The sequence below is a fragment of the Rutidosis leptorrhynchoides genome, chromosome 8 (assembly GCF_046630445.1).
Source record: "Rutidosis leptorrhynchoides isolate AG116_Rl617_1_P2 chromosome 8, CSIRO_AGI_Rlap_v1, whole genome shotgun sequence".
In the NCBI taxonomy this organism is placed as follows: Eukaryota; Viridiplantae; Streptophyta; class Magnoliopsida; order Asterales; family Asteraceae; genus Rutidosis; species Rutidosis leptorrhynchoides.
This window is the reverse complement of record NC_092340.1, coordinates 180,007,814-180,022,298: the sequence shown is the minus strand read 5'-3', so window position 1 is coordinate 180,022,298 and position 14,485 is coordinate 180,007,814.

The following is a 14,485-nucleotide window of genomic DNA, read 5'->3' as shown; positions in this document are numbered from 1 at the left end:
TATTATACATATTATGTAACCTTAGGATACCATAGACACGTATACAATATTTTGGCATATCATATCGACCCATATATATATATATATATATATCTATATTTATATATATATATATATATATATATATATATATATATATATATATATATATATATATATATATATATTTCGGAACAACCATAGACACTCTATATGCAGTAATGTTTGAGTTAGCTATACAGGGTTGAGGTTGATTCCAAAATAATATATGTACTTTGAGTTGTGATCTAGCCTGAGACTTGTATACACTGGGTCGTGGATTGATTCGAGATAATATATATTGACTTATTTCAATACATCTAACTGTGAACAACTAGTTGTAGGTTACTAACGAGGACTGCTAACTTAACAAACTTAAATCATAAAAATGTAATAAAAAATATTGTGAATATATTTAAATCATACTTTGATATATATGTACGTATTTGTTATAGGTTCGTGAATCTACCAGTGGCCAAGTCTTATTTCCAACGAAGGAAAAATCTGTGAAAGTGAGTTATAGTCCCACTTTTAAAATCTAATATTTTTGGGATGAGAATACATGCAGCTTTATAAATGTTTTACAAAATAGACACAAGTATGCGAAACTACATTCTATGGTTGGATTATTAAACCGAATATTGCCCCTTCAAGTCTGGTAGCCTAAGAATTAGGGAAATGACCCCTAATTGACGCGAATCCTAAAGATAGATCTATGGACCTAACAAACCCCATTATGGAATTTGGAATGCTTTAATACTTCGATTTATATGGTGATTGTGATTGCCAATTTATGACATACTTGCGAGTATGCGGGGAATATTCTATATGCATTATGTTAATGTCGGTTACCAGGTGTTCATCATAGAATGATTTTTATACACTTGCGAGTGTAAGATTATTGAATAAATGAAATCTTGTGGTCTATTATATTAATTTGATAATATATAGGTTAAACCTATAACTCACCAACATTTTTTGTTGACGTTTTAAGCATATTTATTCTCAGGTGATTATTAAGAGCTTCCGCTATTGCATACTAAAATAAGGACATGATTTGGAGTCCATAATTGTATGATATTGTGTAAAAACTACATTCAAGAAACTTATTTCGATGTAATATATTTTTATTGTAAACCATTATGTAATGGTCGTGTGTAAACGGTATATTTTAGATTATCATTATTTGATAATCTACGTAATTTTTTTAATACCTTTATCGATAAAATAAAGGTTATGGTTGTTTTAAAAATGAATGCAGTCTTTGAAAAACGTCTTATATAGAGGTCAAAACCTCGCGATGAAATCAATTAATATGGAACGTTTATAATCAATATGAACGGGACATTTCAATGTACTCAGCTGCATCTTGAAACAATAATTTCCATACCAAATACCGGGAAGCAACAATCATTATTTTTGAATCTCGTAGCGTTTCTACGTCAACAATTATATGTCTATATATATATATATATATATATATATATATATATATATATATATATATATATATATATATATATATATATATATATATATATATATATATATATATAACGTTTAACTCCTGGAATTTTATACTTCAATAATGAAATCTCTGAAAAAGCACCCCAGCCTACAAGTCAGTTCTCTGAGTTTTGAAAAAGCTGATGAAGCAGCAAAAATTATAGATGACCTTAATAGTCAAAAGTTTGATGATAAAGAATGGTATGTTGGAAAAGCTCAAAAGAAAATTTGGTATTGAAAAATGGATTGAGCAAACTATGAAGGAGGCTGTGGATAAATCACAAGGACTAAACCTGTAATCAAAGAATTCAGATGATTCGATTTCTGATAAAAATCATGGAAGATATGCAAATATCCTTACGTATTCTACATCCTTACATAAGAATTTTCTTCATTATCCTCCGATTTTAAAAATTCTAAGATATCATCGTATCTTTCATTATAAATATCCTCAATATTTCTGAAGATATTTTCATAACTATTCTTGTTTGAGATTATTTATCTCTTCACGCTATCTGTGTTATATCATAAAGGAAACTGTGTTAGTTTTCAAAATTTCTGAAAAATTCGAATTTAAAGTATGAATGTTTTTGAAGTAGTGTTGGGAATTGAAGCATGAGTTAGTATAATATAATGACGCCTGATCAACGTGGTTATATTACAGTAAGTCATGCTGAATTTCTAATGATACATGATGAGTCACAAATCATACCTTCATCATGTGCCATGTTACTCGACTCTTACATTCTACTAAATCTCTAAACACATCAAGAACATATTTTCAACATATTTTCTTGATAGTTCTATGTGTTCCCTTGAATTCTGGTAATTTGACGAATCAAATCTTTTTATTACTATTTCTTTCTTAGCACATTAGCTATGTTCATTCCGAAATTCTTATCTACGAATTCTGGACCATTACTTGCTGTACTTAAAGTCGAGAAGAGAAAACAAAAGTATGAAGCTTCGATATAGAAATAGGAGTATAAATCACAGCAAATGGGAGAGAGCATTAACCGTGAATGAGAAAACAAAAGCATGGAGCTCCGAAATATAAGGGAATATAAGTACGACAACAACACAGAAATTACAAACCGCGTATATCAATGCGTATATCAATATAAAGACACGGTAGAACTAAAAACACTATGAACCCAAGAGCATAGTTGAAGTAAACAGATTCCTCTGGTGGTAGACGAAAAAGAAGAATGACCGAGGTGATAGTCAAGAATATATCAAGAATTAGAACTGGATGGAGCTGATAGTGCTCCAAATGAACATATATTTAGTCGCAATATCATCCCAATATGTAAAGTTTTTAGTTGCAATTGTTCTAATTCCAAGTAATATTCGTTTAAATAAATAAGTGCGAAGACTGAAGACGCAAACGGAGATTTGAAGACGCAAATGACCAAAAAGCTCAAATGTACAAGATACAATCTAAGTGGTTCAATTTATTGATAAGAAACGTCTAAAAATGACAAAAGTACAAGTCGCGGAACGCAAAGTACAAGATATCTATGCATACGAAAGGACGTTCGAAAATCCAGAACTGAGACATAAACCGAGCATCAACGCGCGAGATAACGGACCTAAAATTACGAGCCAACTATGCACAAGAATATAATATAATATATATATAATTAATATAAGGGAGGTGATTCTCACACACCATTTTTTGATCCATGTACGTCTAATTACCTATTTTACCCTTAATTATATATATAATAATAATATAAGTTCAATTCTATAGGGATATAACTGTAAGTTTTTGAGATAAAAGTGTATAATGATCAAAAAGTGGTGTGTGAGAATCACCTCCCTTAATATAAATTATATAAATTATATATATATATATATTAAATAAATACGTCGACGAAGAAGAAAACAAAAGATTGTGAGCTGGCCATGCGATCGCATGGCAAAAGCACTTCAAGCCCATGCGATCGCATGGGCTACAGTAATTCGAAATATGCCTATAAAAGGCGATGCAGTCTGCTCGATGAATTACACCATCATCTATCTTACTCTCTGATTCTCAATATATATATTTATATTATAATTTTAATTTAAGTTAATTTTAATAATAAAGTTATTGTTTAGTTGGGTTATTGTAAGAAATATTTTACGGGTTTTAAAGTCGGAACTCTGTCCGTGTAACGCTACGCGATAAATAATCACTGTAAGCTATGTTCTTCCATTTTAAATTAATGTCTCGTAACTAAGTTATTATTATGCTTATTTAAACCAAAGTAATCGTGATGTTGGACTAAATATCAAGACGGGTTTATTGGATTTTGTACCATAATTAGGGTTTAGACAAAAGACCGACACTTGTGAACATTGGACTATGGACTATTAATAGGTGGGGGGTATTGTCTAATTGAATGACAACTCATTGGAACCTGTCGAACCTATCTTCAAATTAGTTAATCTAATAATTATTAAAATAATTACGAATGTCCTATTTAGTGACGTTTATACGACATCCTTTACAAATCATTTAATTAATCAATTGGATTGGGTAATTTATTTTTCATTATGGCCAAGTGAATAAATTAATGTATCATGGACTAATTATAACAGGGGTGAATTACATTCAAGGGTAATTGGTGTAATTGTTAACAATGTATTAAAATCTTAGATTACACGCAGTCGATAACCTGGTGTAATTATTAACAAAATATTAAAGCCTTGTTACAGTTTGAATCCCTAATTAGTTGGAATATTTGACTTCGGGAATAAGGTTAATTTGACGAGCATTTTATAATTATGACCGATGGACTATTATGGGCAAAACCCAGATAGGTATCAAATAAACCAGGACAAAGGACAATTAACCCAGAGTAATAAATTAAAATCAAAACATCAAACATCATGGTTACGAAAGTTTAAATAAGCATAATTGTGTTATCTCATCGTACTTTTATTTACTGTCATTTTAATTATCACAATTTATTTTATTGTCATTTATCTTTACGTAAAATATAAAATCGACAAACCGGTCATTAAACGGTAAACCCCCTTTTATATAATATTACTATATATAATTATATATATTTTATATAAATATAGTTGTTAAAAATATAGTACGTAATCACTAGCTCCCTGTGGAACGAACCGGACTTACTAAAAACTGCAATTCTCTACGATTAGGTACACTGCCTATAAGTGTTGTAGCAAGGTTTAGGTATATCCCATCTATATAAATAATTAAAACTTGTGAAAATTTTATCGTATTTCGTATTAAAAATAATAATATTTCGTACTACACCTAGCACACATCAAGTATTTTTGGCGCCACTGTCGGAGAACTCGGTGAAAAATACTATATTTTATTAAAACTATATTTTTGTAAAATATATTATTTCTTATTTCGTAATAATATTTTGTATTTATAATAAGTGTTAAAAAATAAAAAAAATAAAAAAATATATATATATACATATTTTTAAGATTTTGTCTTTAAAAAGTATTTTTTTTTAAAAATATAATTTTATTTTAATAAATATTTTCTTTATATATTTTGTGAAATTTAAATTAAAAAAAAAACTTCCGAACTGATTTGAAGCTGGTACCTTTCTGAACCTGCATAGTCATGCGACCACATGACAACATAACCTACACTCCATGCGATCGCATGGAGTGAGGTGACAGGTCTGAAACCTCTGCCGACATAATTAGGGTTCGGTTTATATAATAATTATAATTAATTAAATTAAGTTAGCGTTTAATTATAATATTAATTAGTTTAATTTTGTTTTTTGTTATAATTAGTAATATTAAGTTTTTAATATTATTATTAAATATATAGATTAATATTAATAATATAAAAATAATATATTTTTTAAAAATCTTATTTTTATCTTTTTAAAATATTTCTTTTTATAATTTGTATCTTTTAATCGTTTAATTTGTAAGTTGTATATTTGTCGTTCGTAATATATATTTGTTTAAAACTTAGTTTTTGCCATAGTATTTTATATTTCTAGATTTTTAGGCTTTGCCGTAAAATCCTTTAAGTGCTTTTTCTTTAGATTAAGATTTAGGTGCTTTAGAATTTTGCGACGCCGTTTTAAGATTTTAGTACCTAATTAAGTAATTTCCGTTTTCTTTTTAGAATTCCTTTTAAGCTTCAATACCTTTAGACGCTAAGTTTTAGACGTAAAATTTTAGTTTATAAGTTTTAGATTTATTTTCGGCTTTTATTTTTCGACGTTTGTTTTTTGACTTCTTATTTTTCGACGCGCTTTTTCTTTCTCATTTCTACGCTCTAGTTTTTAGGACATAGAATTTTCAAAGTTTTCTTTAAATTTCGACGAAAAATTATTTTAAGCGGTTAAATTGATAGACATCCAAATTTTCTAGTTCGTAGTAATAGTTGGATTTGTTAGTGGCGAGTTGTGGATTTTCAGATTTAAAGGATCCTGGCTACCTGCTGCATCTATTGACTATTCGAAACGTGGGCAAAATCAAAAAAGTCTATTAATTTGATAACTTTAATAATTTTTATTTTTATAACTAATAGGATATTCAGTGAATGCACCGAGCAAAACGTTCACCACCTCTCATACGTTCACCACCTGTAACCAGATCAAGACATCTAGCTAATATTACCGCTGTTGATTTTTCTTTAGAATCATCATCTAGTCGAACAAGTACTCCAATTCAAATTTCTGATAATGTAACATCCCGTTTTTCACGTACGTGACTAAAGGTACATATTTAACCATTTGTACGTTATGATTCGGAAGCTTATGCGTAATTGTATAGATAAACGTATATATATAATTTATTGTGTGCTAGTTAACATGTGCGTATATAAGTGTACAAATGAGCTTGTGTAGTGTTAGGTCTCGTGAGACTTAGATGTGAGGCTTAGACGTGTATTGGGAACGAGAATGAAGGAATTAGTTGTGGAAACCTTGGAAATTTGACTAACTAGTCGAAGTGGCCAGACCCAGGCGTATGTCGCGCCGCGACAAACGGGTCCGCGCCGCGACCCATCAAGCGTTTCCAGATCAGAACAGGACTTAAGCATGGTGAATTTTACTTTGATTCGTCGCGCCGCGACGTTTAGTGCCGCGCCGCGGCAGGCCTGCTGGCCAGGTCCCGGTTTTAGGTTAAATTAAGAGATTTTGAGGGGCAAAATGGTAAATGGACGTATAGATCAGATGGGTGCATTAAATCTGGTCCACTAGTTCATTTATTTCATTTTCCTTTTTCATTTTCTTTCAATTTCTCTCCCAAAACTCTAACACCCATTTGGATTCAAAGTGAGATTGAGAGAGGAAGGATTTAGGGTTGATCTTTGGAGCAAGTATTAAAGTTGTTTCTTGTGACTCTAGCTACGTGGTGATAGTCTCGGTAAGTTCTAACTCTAAGTTTCGAGTTTTAATTGATTATGGCTAGGGTTTTGGTTAATAGAAGCTTGTATGACCTATTTGGGAGTAAAATGGGTGAATTTGGGTTAGGTTGTTGTAATGAAACCCTAATGGCCATAATCTAGGGTTTTGGCCTTGTAATTGTGAGTTGAAAGTGTTAATGATATTAAAAGCATTAAACATTTGTTAAAATTAAAAGAGATGTCATTTAGATTATGTTTGACTAGTTTGGATGTGAAAGTGTCAAAATGGGTCAAGAATGTACTAGTTGACCTAGTTTGGGTAAAATGGGTGTAAATTACCCTAGGTGGATGTCAATTGAGGCTAGTAGACTTTAATGCACTAATGTTGGTAACTAAAGTCGAGTCTTGGCCATTAAGAGGGCGGTTGTGATGTAGTTGGGTCATTTAATGCGAATTGAGTCATTAAATGCCCAAGTAATTGTAATGTGGTTAATTCCACTAGTTTATGTATTGAATTGGTACTTAATGTATTAGGTACTTGGCTTTGAGTTTGGAAGCGAATATTCATCATCCTTGTGTCAAGGTGAGTGGAATAATTATGCGTGAACGTATATAATGTATTTATTTGTGTGGTATGAATGTGGAAGTGTCGCGGTGTTCAAGACACCACATTTTAGGTAACGAGTAGTATTGTCGCGGTGCTTAAGACACTACTCATCGTGTAATTGACTTGTGGAATTGTCGCGGTGTTTAAGACACCACAATGTCATGAGAGTGGAAGTGTCGCGGTGATCAAGACACCACTCATTGTATTGAATGAAGTGTGGATTCGTCGCGGTGTTTAAGACGCCACATTGTGTAAGGGTGAGTTAGTCGCGGTGTTTAAGACATCACCCGGGGGACTAGTGATTACGCGGTGTATAAGTAACACTAGTGGATGTTATGAACTCCAACAGACCTTCATGTACCGTTCTCTTGTATACTTGGTTAACCATGGTTGTGCGAATTGTACTTAGCATATTATATTGTGAACTATATGCTAATACTATTGCTAGCTTGATGTGGAACGTGGATAGTAGTTTATGCATGATGGATTTCATGTTGGTTGAGTTGCTAGCTTGTATGTGGTATTGTGTAAGTGTATGCAAGTAAGTAGGTTATATATGATCATGTATAATTATTGCATTCACTAAGCGTTAGCTTACCCCTCTCGTTGTTTATCTTTTTAGTTGCAGGCGAGGATAAAGGGAAGGGGATTGTCGGACACTAGATGTCCTTGATGATGTGCTTGTAGGAGCTTTTGGAAGTTGACCACCTTTTGGGTAGTTTAGTCCCAAACCATGCTCGTTGGGTCGTTTGGTTTATAAACTATCATTGTATTCGGTCAAACTTATATTTACTTAACTAATGGCCTTTGTGCCCTTTTGTAAACATTGGTAATGGTTGTATGGTTTAATGGAACTTGTGATTTGGTCTACATATTTAATTGGCGCGTAAATGTGTATTATAAAAAAAAAAATTTATCGTACGGAGTACGGGTTGGGTTGTTTCAAGTGGTATCAGAGCATGGTCTAAGGGATTTAGGCGACTTGAGATAGGTGCCTAGACTTAGACTTTTATGTGTATGCGCTTTTAGGCGGGACTTGTACGACTTCGGGTCGAATCGGGAATGGTAGTGCGTAGGTTTATATGAACTAAGCATGCACTCATTGTTTTGTGTTGTAGTTGGAATCATCAAGCGAGATAGACGTTGTACTAGCAAGTTAATGCGACGTGCTCGTGTAGCAATGACTAGCTACCCTTGCTACGGGTGCAAATCGTGTCAAACGAGCGATGTATGACGATTGTTGAGCGAGATGGGGTGGTATGGTATATATGTGTCATGTCTTTGGTTTCGTTGTTTAATCTTTCCCGTTTTATAGAATGAAGATGAGAAACAGACACGACACCGATAATGGGGGCACGAGCGAGGACCCCGAGTTCACGGCCAAGGTTGAGGCCATCTTTCAACGCCAAAGGGCGGATTTTCTTGCTGATATTAAGAAGATGTTTCTAGACACTATTGAAGAACAAGTCGTCGATATGGTTAAGGAACAAATTAAAATTTTTCTTCAAGAAGAGAATGTGGGGAGGCGAGACTTTTTCTTTAAGAACTTCAAGGATGCTCAACCTCCTACCTTTGATGGTGAACGGGACCCACTTAAGAGTGCCCGGTTTATCTCCGATATGGAGGGGGCTTTTTGTGCATGTGAGTGCCCTAACGATAAAAAGACAAGGTATGGTTGTAGCATGCTAAGAGGTGATGCCAAGCTACGGTGAGATGCAAAGATTCAAGTCTATGGCGAAGAACAATGCATGGACTTTTCTTGGGATGAGTTTAAGGTGGAATTTTTCGAAGAATACCGAACTTCGGCTGATCTCACTAGGCTAAAGGACGAGTTACGTTCCTTGAGGCAAGGGTCGATGGACTTGAACACTCTCAAATCCGTGTTTTTGTCTAAAACTAAATTTTGCCCGGAGTATGTCGGGAACGACAAGATGTTAAAGGAAGATTTTTATCGGATCTTGAATGATAGTTATCAAGAGAAGATAAGTGTGAATGTGGTGAAAAGCTTTGACGAATTGTTTAACATGGCCAAGGGTTTCGAGGCGCTTGTGATGAGGAAGAATAGCCTTACCTTGGGCAAGAAAAAATTTGAAGCTACTAGTCAATCTAATTTTTCTAACAAGAAGTTTAAGAAAGGCTCAGAGAGTGTGGGGAGTGTGAAGAAAGGTGCTTCGGGGGATTTCCCCTATTCTTGTCATAATTGTGGGCGAAGGGGACATATGGCCCGTGATTGCACCAAACCATCTTCTACTACAAAATTCACTTGTTACAATTGTGGGAAGGAAGGACACAAGAAGACCGAGTGTCCCGAGTTGGTTAATGATCATGTCAAGCGGTTAGAGAAGGCGGCGGGTACGGGCCGGGGTCGAAATTATTTGATGACTAATGATGAAGTTAAACAATCGAACGAAGTTGTCTCAGGTACTTTCTTGGTTAACTCTAAACCGGCCAAGATATTATTTGATAGCGGTGCTAATTTGTCTTTTGTGTCACCTCGATTTGTATCTAAGTTAAATAAACCGCTAGTTAAGTTGAGCCGTTCGGTTGAAGTCGAAATAGCGGATGGCAAGACGGCGCTAGTGGTTGATGTTTGTAAGAATTGTGATGTTGTGTTTGGTACCGAAACGTTTAAAATTGATCTCATTCCGATGACTTTGGGTGAGTTCGATATTGTTGTTGGTATGGATTGGCTCGATCGTTATAGAGCCGATATTGCATGCCATGATAAGTTCATTCGTGTTAGGACCCCAAGTGGGGGAGAGTTGATTATTCATGGCGATAGACGGAGAAGACTCGTACCATTGTGCACTTATGCAAGGGCACGACGTTTTTGCAAGAGCGGTGCCTTGTTTTATCTTGCTTACGTAGTTGATACTCGTGATGAGCCACCACCTATTCGTAAGATTCCGGTGGTTAATGAATTTGAAGATGTCTTTCCGGATGAATTACCGGGTGTTCCAGAGGAAAGACAAGTCGAATTTCGCATCGAGTTGGTTCCGGGAGCTACTCCCATTGCTAAAACCCCTTATCGTTTAGCGCCGACGGAGATGCAAGAATTGCTTAATCAAACCCAAGAGTTGCTTGAGAAGGGTTTCATTCGACCAAGCTCCTCGCCGTGGGGTGCTCCGGTTTTGTTTGTGAAAAAGAAAGATGGAAGCATGCGAATGTGCATCGACTATAGGGAGTTGAATAAAGTGACGATCAAGAATCTATATCCATTACCTCGGATCGACGATTTATTTGATCAACTCCAAGGTGCTACGTATTTTTCTAAGATCGATTTACGGTCCGGCTATCATCAAGTGCGGGTCCGTGAGGAAGACATCGAGAAAACGGCCTTTCGGACGCGTTACGGGCATTATGAGTTTCTGGTTATGCCTTTTGGTCTCACGAATGCACCGGCGGCATTCATGGATCTAATGAACCGAGTGTGCCAACCTATGTTGGACAAGTCGGTAATCGTGTTCATTGACGACATACTCGTTTATTCCAAGAGTATGAAGGAACATGAACACCATCTACGTGAAGTGTTGAAGACGTTGCGAAGGGAGAAATTGTATGCTAAGTTCTCCAAATGTGAATTTTGGCTAAGGGAAGTTCAATTCCTTGGTCATATTGTGAATCAAGAAGGTATTATGGTAGACCCGGGGAAGATCGAAACGGTGAAAAGTTGGAGTCGACCGACTACGCCTACGAAAATCCGAAGTTTTCTCGGATTGGCCGGTTATTATCGTCGGTTTATTCAAGACTTTTCTAAGATTGCTTCTCCTTTGACGAAGTTGACGAGGAAAAATGTTAAATTTAATTGGGAAAAAGAACAAGAAGTCGCCTTTCAATTGTTGAAAGAAAGGTTATGTCAAGCTCCGGTGTTGGTGTTACCGGAAGGGATTGAAGACATGGTGGTTTATTGTGATGCTTCGTTGAATGGACTCGGGTGTGTTCTGATGCAAAGAGGTAAAGTCATCGCTTATGCCTCTCGACAATTAAAAGATCACGAAACGAGATACCCGACTCATGATCTTGAGATGGCGGCGGTAGTGCACGCGTTGAAAATTTGGCGCCATTACTTGTATGGTGTCAAGTGTACGATATATTCGGATCATAAAAATTTGAAACATCTTTTCACTCAACGAGATTTGAATTATCGTCAACGTAGATGGATGGACGTGGTGAAAGATTATGATTGCGTGATACTTTATCATCCGGGTAAGGCGAACGTTGTTGCGGACGCCTTGAGTCGAAAGAGTACACATCCGGCGATAAAGGTGGGATCGTTACGTTTGATTATCACTAATGACTTTCTTGAAAAGATGGGTGAAGATCAAATAGAGGCTTATGTTCACAATAAGCACACGGAACGAATCGTTGGCCAATCGGAGTTCATTACAATGGGCTCGCGTGGCTTGTTGTCCTTTCAAGGAAGGGTATGGGTACCTAAGATGGGGGATTACTGGCGAGTGCTACTTGATGAAGCACATAAGTCCAAGTATTCCATTCATCCGGGTGCAACGAAAATGTACTATGATTTGAAGAAAGATTATTGGTGGCCCGGCATGAAACGTGATGTGGTTAAGTATGTTGAACAATGCGTCACGTGCTTGCAAGTCAAAGCCGAACACCAAAAGCCTTACGGTAAGTTACAACCATTGGAAGTCCCGAAATGGAAATGGGAGCACATTACCATGGACTTTATTACCAAGTTACCGAAGACGGCGCGAACCCAATACGATACGATTTGGGTGATTGTTGATAGATTGACGAAGAGTGCCTTGTTTCTTCCCATTCGGGAAACGATATCATCGGAGACTTTAGCTAAGTTGTTTATAAAGGAGGTGATATCAAGACATGGGGTTCCGGTATCTATTGTTTCGGATCGAGATACTCGCTTTACATCTCGGTTTTGGAACAAGTTTCATGAAGATATGGGTACTCAATTAAAAATGAGCACGGGGTATCATCCTCAAACGGACGGTCAAACCGAGCGTACTAACCAAACGCTAGAGGATATGTTGAGGGCGTGTATTATTGATTTTGGTGGAAGTTGGGACGAGCACTTACCCTTGGTGGAATTCTCATACAATAATAGTTACCACGCTAGTATTGGGATGCCACCATACGAGATGCTCTATGGGCGTAGATGTCGAACTCCCATTTGTTGGGGAGAAGTGGGTCAACGAGAAATCAGAAGTTCCGATTTGGTTTTGGAGACGAATAGTAAAATTGAAATGGTTCGGGCTCGACTTAAAGCGGCGCAAGATAGACAAAAGTCTTATGCCGATAAAGGTAGAAGAACGATTGAGTTTCAAGAAGGTGATATGGTGATGCTTAAGGTTTCTCCATGGAAGGGTGTGATTCGGTTTAGGAAGCGAGGAAAGTTAGCTCCTCGGTTTATTGGTCCTTTCAAGGTATTGGCACATGTTGGTGAGGTTGCTTATCGATTAGAGTTACCCGAAGAACTTGCGGGAATTCATAATACGTTCCATGTTTCCCATCTTCGCAAGTGTCTTGTGGATGACTCGACTTGGGTGCCATTGGATGAGATTACTTTGAATAACAAGTTAGAGTATGCGGAAGAACCGGTTGCAATCCTTGATGAAAAGGTTAAGATGTTGCGGAACAAGGAAGTTAGAACCTTCAAAGTGCAATGGCGACATCGAAAGGGTTCCGAGTTTACATGGGAATCCGAAGAGTTTGCTTTGGTTTATCTTCCGGCTTGTCATGCGGCTTGGATCGCGAGGACGCGCTCCGATCTAAGTGGGGGAGAGTTGTAACATCCCATTTTTCCCGTACGTGACTAAAGGTACATATTTAACCATTTGTACGTTATGATTCGGAAGCTTATGCGTAATTGTATAGATAAACGTATATATATAATTTATTGTGTGCTAGTTAACATGTGCGTATATAAGTGTACAAATGAGCTTGTGTAGTGTTAGGTCTCGTGAGACTTAGATGTGAGGCTTAGACGTGTATTGGGAACGAGAATGAAGGAATTAGTTGTGGAAACCTTGGAAATTTGACTAACTAGTCGAAGTGGCCAGACCCAGGCGTATGTCGCACCGCGACAAACGGGTCCGCGCCGCGACCCATCAAGCGTTTCCAGATCAGAACAGGACTTAAGCATGGTGAATTTTACTTTGATTCGTCGCGTCGCGACGTTTAGTGCCGCGCCGCGGCAGGCCTGCTGGCCAGGTCCCGGTTTTAGGTTAAATTAAGAGATTTTGAGGGGCAAAAATGGTAAATGGACGTATAGATCAGATGGGTGCATTAAATCTGGTCCACTAGTTCATTTATTTCATTTTCCTTTTTCATTTTCTTTCAATTTCTCTCCCAAAACTCTAACACCCATTTGGATTCAAAGTGAGATTGAGAGAGGAAGGATTTAGGGTTGATCTTTGGAGCAAGTATTAAAGTTGTTCCTTGTGACTCTAGCTACGTGGTGATAGTCTTGGTAAGTTCTAACTCTAAGTTTCGAGTTTTAATTGATTATGGCTAGGGTTTTGGTTAATAGAAGCTTGTATGACCCATTTGGGAGTAAAATGGGTGAATTTGGGTTAGGTTGTTGTAATGAAACCCTAATGGCCATAATCTAGGGTTTTGGCCTTGTAATTGTGAGTTGAAAGTGTTAATGATATTAAAAGCATTAAACATTTGTTAAAATTAAAAGAGATGTCATTTGGGTTACGTTTGACTAGTTTGGATGTGAAAGTGTCAAAATGGGTCAAGAATGTACTAGTTGACCTAGTTTGGGTAAAATGGGTGTAAATTACCCTAGGTGGATGTCAATTGAGGCTAGTAGACTTTAATGCACTAATGTTAGTAACTAAAGTCGAGTCTTGGCCATTAAGAGGGCGGTTGTGATGTAGTTGGGTCATTTAATGCGAATTGAGTCATTAAATGCCCAAGTAATTGTAATGTGGTTAATTCCACTAGTTTATGTATTGAATTGGTACTTAATGTATTAGGTACTTGGCTTTGAGTTTGGAAGCGAATATTCATCATCCTTG